The following is an 8,466-nucleotide window of genomic DNA, read 5'->3' on the forward strand; positions in this document are numbered from 1 at the left end:
GAAGACCTAACGCAGAAAAAGCAGGCTATTTTAAAAGCAGCATCTGCACACCCCATGATTCAATCCGCCTGGTCAAGAGATGGCAAAATCTTCACCAAAGACTTCAACGAGGACGTAAGACAAGTGAAATCTACTGACTGCATAGACACTCTCATCAGTCTATCATCCCATACACCCAGAGTTCAAAGACCACGTGACCAAAGAAGTGGGAGGCCAATAACCAACTCACCAGCCCCTATCAGCTAGATAACGATGGCTGCAATGTGAAGGATATATGCTATCTGATAACTCAGTTTGCTCTCGTAAAGAAAAAATCATCTTAGAATTAATAGAGCATTTTAAGTTAACGAAGTACACAGCTTTAATGTGTCGAAAAAGAAATAGTATGCTCTTCTGCACAATAATATCAGAGATAAATATGATGGGTGCGATCGGCCATAAGATCTGTCAAAACCTATCAGCTTTCCCAATATGTATTTTATTCGCCAGAATCCACCTTGCCTTTTATATTCCATTCTTGTGTATGATCTTCTATACTCATAAGCTATACCCAAATCACAACAGATCACTATATTTAGGAATTATTCCATGTCAGCTACAATATGTGAGTGAGTGAGTGAAAGTTTTAACGTCGCTTTCAACAACATTTCAGTTTTATCACGACAATAAAACGTCAAGTAGTCGATCTACTACGGATAATTCATTTACTATTCGGTCAAAAAAGGACACCAGAAGTCGCATAACAAACAGACAAAATCACAGCTTTCCTGCCATACCAATGGTAGAGAGAAAATCAAAAATAGTATCACTTTCTACAGAATTGAAAAGTTCTGAAAGAGAGCTCACGTGATAAAAGGAATCTCGTACAGGAGCAAAGTCGCCACAGTCAAGCAATATGTGCTTGACTGTGAACCGTTGATCACAAGCAAAGCAATGAGGAGCATCTTCTCCTTTCAACAAATACCCATGCGTAGCACGTGTGTGACCGATACGACACCTCCTCAAAATGCAAGAGCGGAGACGATGCCGTGAAAGGGAAGGCGCTGGACCAACAAACTGACGAATATCATGCAGTTTGTTGGTTGTCTGGTCATCCCATTGAGCCTGAAACAAGCGCTTGATATAGGAGCAAATAAGTGAACGCAAGTCCGAATATGGAACGTCAGTTTGGGTAGTAACGGAACGCAAAGCCGCCTTCGCGGCTTCATCTGCAGCAGTATTTCCAGGGATATCCATATGCCCTGGCACCCAACAAAAGACAATGATAAAGTCTTCATTAAGTCGTTTAAACATCTCCCTGATAGACGGAATGTCTGGATGTACAGGCGAACTAACCCAAATTGCCTGGAGGCAGCAAAGGGAGTCAGAGCAGATGAGAACTCTGCTACCTCCTAGCTTTGGAATGGACCGAAGTGCGCACAAAATTGCCTTGGTTTCTGCAGTAAATACAGAACAGGAATTTGGAAACCGAGTTGAAATGGTTCTAGGCCCAAGGACAGCGGCAGAAGCCACGCCATCATCATTCTTGGAACCGTCAGTGAATATGCGGTGATAAAATGGATACTTTGAACACATATTACTAAACTCCTGCTGGTATACTAAAGGGTTGCTGGAAGAATTCTTCAGGGAGGAGAGCGAGGTATCAACCTGAGGCTCAGGACATAACCACGGTGGATCTTCCTGGATGCGTATGGGGGTGATAGTATCCAGTCCAAGTCCAGCTGCTTGCACGTGTTCCTGAATGCGGACACCCAGTGGAGGAACAATGGATGGCTTCTGAGCATATAAGTCTTCAAATTCCGGATGGAAGACACAATCAAAGGCCGGGTTGGATGGATTGGCTCTAAGCTTGGTGATATACTGTAAGGGTGGTTCAGTTCTTCGAAGCTCCGGGGGAGGCTCGTTTGCCTCAACATACAGACTCTCCACAGGAGAGGTACGGAAAGCACCTAAGCACAACCGTAGGGCCTGGTGATGTATAGTATTGAGTTTCTTCAACTGGGAGCGCGACGGACCTCCATAAACACTGCAGGCATAGTCTAGCTTAGAACGAATCAGTGCTCGATAGAGCTGAAGTAGGGTTTCGTGATCCCCTCCCCATCGAGCACTAGAGACAACCTTCAAAATATTAAGCGCCTTTAGGCATCTGGCTCTAAGATAATTAATGTGAGATTTAAATGTAAGGTGGTTATCGAAGATCACCCCGAGGAATTTTGCCTCCGGCACAACCTTGATGGGAGACCCATCTAAAAATACCTTGGGGTCTTCATGGGGGAAGTACTTCCGACAAAAGTGTACACAGTCTTCGACTTGGAGAACTTAAATCCGTTCTCCAGTGCCCAGGCATGGATTTTGTTAAGGCAAATCTGCAGCTGTCTCTCAATGGTGTGCATACCTTTGCCTCGACAAGAGATACCAAGATCGTCCACAAAAAGGGACGCATTCATACTAGGAGATAAAACTCTGGCAAGGCTATTAATCTTACTGCTAAAGAGAGTAACTGATAAAATGCTGCCTTGAGGAACCCCCTGATCTTGTTCAAAGTAGTCAGATAGGGTAGCCCCAACCCGAACTTGGAAGTGACCATGGTCTAAGAATTTACGAATAAAGTCAGGAAGCCGACCTCTAAGTCCAAATCCATGCATATCTTTCAGAATGCCATATTTCCAAGTAGTGTCATATGCTTTTTCCAGATCAAAAAAGACAGATACGACATGGTCACGATTAACGATACCGTTCTTAATAAAGCATTCTAGACGAACAAGGTGATCAACAGTACTGCGATTCCTTCGAAATCCACATTGAATGTCGCTTATCAACTCATTAGTCTCCAAAATCCACACCATGCGATCGTTAATCATCCTCTCCATAGTCTTGCATACACAACTGGTTAAGGAAATAGGACGATAGTTATTTGGATCGGTAGAATCCTTTCCGGGCTTTGGGATGGGGACAATAATAGCGTTTTGCCATGAGGCAGGAAAATTCCCGGAAATCCAAATGGTATTAAAAATTCCAAGAAGCACCCTCAAACAAGGAAGATTCTGGAAGGTGTCGTAAAAGCTGATAGTGGATATCATCTGGCCCTGGAGTTGAATCATGGGCCTTGCTCAGGGATGCGGATAGTTCATGTAGAGAAAATGTAGCATTGTAGGATTCTTCATTTGAGGATGTAAAATCAAGATAACTTGCCTCGGTCCGTTCCTTGTCACGCTGGAACTGAGGCAAGTAATTATCTGAAGACGAATGGTGCGCAAAAGAAGCGCCCAACCTATTGGCTATGTCAAGTTTTTCTGTCAAAGAATTATTCCCGTCTTTAAGATGATTGACAGTGACATTGGATCCCTTGCCTTTGCAGTGGATCATATTCCAGACTTTTGACATAGGGGTACGATGATTAATCTTAGAAACATAACGTTTCCAAGAGTCACGTTTGGACTGTTTGATAGTCCTACAAGCTTTAGCTCCAGTACGCCTAACATCGTCTAAATTACCGGGAGATGGTCTACATCGGTACACGCGCTCAGCACGTTTCCTGAAACGCCTAGCTCGTTTACAGTCCTCCGTGAACCACGGTTTCTTAATACAGGGAACCGCACAAGATTTCGGGATACATTTGGAGGATACATTTGGAGGCTACATCGATTAGCTGATCCGAGAATAACTGGATAGTATCAACTGCATCAAGAAAAAGGTCGCTAGTAAGTGTTTCACCACACAGAACAGCAAAGCGGGGCCAGTCTGCTTAATCATAATTAAAGCGTGGAAGGGAGGAAGATACCGGCTCCTCAAGGGTAAGTATGGTGGGGAAGTGGTCGCTTCCGCACAGATCATCATGGACGCTCCAGCTGAATTCCGATCTTAGCCCTGCATCAGCCAGAGCTAAATCAAGGATCGAATAAATGCCCTTTGCAGGATGAAGGTAAGTATGTGTGCCATCATTTAAGTCGCATAGAGAGTTATTAGATATAAAATCCTCCAATACAGAGCCCTTCTGGTTACGTTTAGAGTCACCCCAGAGAACACTATGGGCATTAAAGTCACCCCAAAGAAGGCACGGTGTAGGTAATTGATCACATAGATTTTGCAGCTCTTTTTGGTGAAGAGTAGAAGAAGGTGGTATATAAATACAACAGATTGTTAATACTATACCCAGTATGATACGCACTGCCACCGCCTGCAAATCGGTGTTCAGTGCCATTTTATTGTGTATTACACCCTGCCTAATCAAAAGAGAAGAACCCCCTGATGCCTTTTCCATTCGTAGACGTGGCAACAGCGTGATGAGATACATAACCTCGACATTGATAACTAGGATCAGTCAGAGTTTCCTGCAAGCTAAAAGCTATGGGACTGAGGTCTTGAGCTAACATCTGGAGCTCTGCGAGGTTATACCTCAATCCTCTACAGTTCCACTGTAAGATCTTTGTAGTAGCCATTATTAATATTTATTTACTCTTTTTCTTTTTTCTGGACTTCTTATACATCGCTGCCCTACGCTCAGCAAAATCCTCCTGTGACAACGTTATCAACATCCTCTGCTTTTTAGCCTTGTCAACTTTAGAGTCTCGTCGCAATGTGCGATAATACGACCCCAGGGATGTTGAGACAGGTACCAAGACCTCACCCTTGCCATTGGTATAGGCAGGCAAGTCTTCGGGTGCATCCATTTCCGAAAGAGATTCCTCCATATTGGATTCTCCACCAGTCCTAGACATATCAGATTGCTGAGAGCTTCCCTGAGGATCAAGGCAATGTGCTATATCTCTAGTGTCTAACTGTGACATTGTAGACGGGTCAGGGCTGAACGTGCTACCCCATAAGGACGGGCTCTTACCAAGTGCACCTTTGGAGGGCATCACGCCACTGGATTGCGTCTCCTTAATGCAGGATGGCGTTGTATCCGAAATTTCTGACGATCAAGAGGTAAGGAGGAATTCGAGATTTGACTCATACCGACAACCCACTCCGGGCTATTTGATGTCTGAGATGCCTCGCAAAGGCTCTGGGGCCCACCTACTACTGGCGATTCGCTTAACTTCCTTACCTTATTTGTAGCACTCTCCAGCTTCCTCGTTGTCAGCAGCAGAGTTATCCAAAGTCCCTTTATTTTGTTGACTGGAAGGAACAGACTCGGCAGAAACCCCAATTTCCATATCATCCCGCAAAGGTTCTACACAGTCAACTCTATATATGATTTATTTGACAGCATCGCTGGCGATGTTGTCATCAATTATTTGAAGGCCATTGGCCTTTATCATAAAATATAAATTTTAATTGTCATAAATATCTGTAGATAAACAGTTATATACATATAGATTTATACATGTACTATAACCCTGGTTTTCGAGTTTTAACTCTTATTTTTCTTTTATACGATTTTAAACATGTCTGTACTTTTTGTTTTACTTTTGATGTTCATATTATCATATCGAAAACCTTAACCGTCTCGCGTTTTCACCTTGTTCTCGCCACGATATGGCTGAAATATTGCCGATGTGGCGTTAAGCCATAATCATTCATTCATTCATTCCATATCATCCCCATGTCCCTGACTATAATTACCATCATCATCTCCTCGACCTTCACCCCCGTGGGGTTTCCGGGGTGATAAGAATAGGGCCTCAGCCCTCTAGGCAAGCTTGTCGTAAAAGTCGACTAACCTAGAGCTCTCCTGTGTGAGCCCGGTGAATATAATAGGCTCACATCTTCTCGGTTGTGTGAGAGGCAACCGGGGAGCGACCTGTTTGCCGTGGGTTGCGACCCGTAATCTCCGAGGACGGGATCCTGGTGGCTGAGGGTGGGTTGGTCTTGCGAGATCCTCGCGCCCAACACTCCGCTTTGGCCCTTACTTGGAGTGAGACGGGAGGTCGGATGGGCCCGGTCCGATCAATCGGCTTGGTCATGTCTTGCCTTTACGTGGTTCCAATTGCCTCAATAACAGCATATCGTTTGGCGAACAAATATTATTTCTGAAATATCGTTTGTAGGACTACGTTTTGAGGCGGTGGCTCATGGGTCAATCGAGTAGATTGAATTTAACCTGTTGGTATAAATCAATCTGTTCGAGTATACCTCATATGGAATCCTTGGTGCCTTTCCTGCTGGGTATCCCCAGGTTCAGACATCGCCCTTGTTGGCCCTCCGTGGTGGGTGGGGAACATATGGGCTGAATTTTATATACATATTGCCATGTCATCTATAAACCTTAATTCGAATGTTTTAAATCTAAATACCAGGTCTTCCTCTCAGCCGATTTCAAGCGCTGACAAAAAGAGGAAATTAGAGGTTTTGTCGGATTCGGCTGATAACGGACAGGACAGCTGGCCGGCCTTTATGGTTCTCTCAACAAAGAGTGAACAAAAGCCGGCCTCCAAAATTCATCCATTTGTACTGAAAAGGGCCCTGCAGGGTTCAGCAGGTACATTAAAAAACGTCAAGAAATTACGATCCGGAGACATTCTTATTGAATGTTTCCGGGAACAACAGTCCATAAATTTATTAGCTTTAAACAAAATAAATGATATTCCTGTGTATACATCCCCCCATAACTCCCTGAACAGCTGTCAGGGAATTATACGTGACAGAGATCAGGATATCATTGATCTATCAGAAGAAGAAATCTGCACTGAACTGAAGTCACAAGGTGTTACCAGAGTGAAACGCTTCAATATGAAGAAATCTGGTAACATCATTAAACTAAATACATATCTTCTCACCTTCAACAGTAAATCTATTCCGTCATATATTTACATTGGCCCGTATAGGGTTGGTGTGGACTTATATATACCTAACCCAACACGTTGTTTCAAGTGTCAAAAGTTTGGCCATGGCAAGGGCCAGTGTAAAAATAAACTGATTTGTTTCCGGTGCGGCAGCGGGGGCCATGATGGTTTCGACTGCAGCAGCACAGCAAAGTGCTGCAATTGTGGTGGAGATCACATGGCCTCCTCTAGGGACTGCCCACTTTTTGTAAAAGAAAAACAAATAATCACAATAAAGACTAAAAACAATATATCATATCAGGAGGCCCGGAAATTGGTCTCCCCTCCTAACATTTCACTGCAGACTTCATTTGCCAGTGCGGTCAAGCGAGTAGCATCTGTTGCTACTCAAACATCAATGACTTTGCCCATTGGAAACCAGAAACCATGTCTTATTTCTGTTGAACCTACTGTTCGACCTGCTTTTAATACGTCCTCAACCCAGACTGCCTCAATACAACAGATCAAACCAGCCAATAACACTGACCAACCCGATATTCCTAAACCTAGTCAACCTAAAAACAAAAATGTGTCCGAAAATAAACCTCAAAATAAAAACAATAAACCTAGTAAACCCAGTGGCCCAACAGAGCGTCCCTCTAAGGCCACTGGGGACCCTGTCCAAACTTATAATAAATTTGGACCGTTGGAGGACGTTGGTTTTTCAACATCAGATGCGGATGTGATGGATACATCACCCGCACCAGGGAGATCTAACAGCCGATCTCCCAGGATGGGTCGTCCACGGTCCAAACATAAAGAAAAATCTCCTATACGTCTCCCTCCGTAATGGCGATATACGACAAAATTATACAGTGGAATTGTCGAGGCCTTAAGGTCAATTTTATTGAAATAACACAGCTTGTTCAATCATTAAATCCTATAGCCCTGTGTCTTCAGGAAACTCATTTGAAAACATCTGACAAAGATAAAATAACTCTTAAAAATTACTCATTATACAGTACGTACTCTAATGAAGAAGATCGAGCTGCAGGCGGCACCTCTATCTTCGTCAATAACAATGTTATTCACAGCCCTGTTGCTCTGGATACAGAGCTTCAGGCTGTGGCCGTTCGTGTTTCATTATGTGAAACAATCACATTATGTTCAGTGTATATTCCCCCGAACATTTCTTTGTCAGCTTTGCAGTTACATAATTTAAAAGAATGAATGAATGAATGATTATGGCTTAACGCCACATCGGCAATATTTCAGCCATACCGTGGCGAGAACAAGGTGAAAGCAAGAGACAATTAGGGTTTTCGATATGACAATATGAACACCAAAAGTAAAACAAAAAGTACAGACGTGATTAAAATCGAATAAAAGAAAAATAAGATTTAAAACTCGAAAACCAGGGTTAGAGTACATGTATAAATATATATAACTGTTTATCTATAGATATCCATGACAATTAAAATTTATATTTTATGATATAGGCCAATGGCCTTCAAACAATTTATGACAACATCGCCAGCGATGCTGTCAAACAAATCATATATAGAGTGGACTGTGTAGAATCTCTGCCGAACATGGGCAAAGTCTACACAGTCAACCAGAATATGTTTGATGCCATATTGAGCATCACATCCAACACACTCGGGAGCACTGCTCCCATCCAAGATGAAATTGTGTGTCAGATGAGAATGTCCAATACGGCATCTGGTTAAAACGACTTGGTCTCTACGAGACATATCAAATG

Source organism: Liolophura sinensis, unplaced genomic scaffold (genome assembly GCF_032854445.1).
Source record: "Liolophura sinensis isolate JHLJ2023 unplaced genomic scaffold, CUHK_Ljap_v2 scaffold_16, whole genome shotgun sequence".
NCBI lineage: Eukaryota > Metazoa > Mollusca > Polyplacophora > Chitonida > Chitonidae > Liolophura > Liolophura sinensis.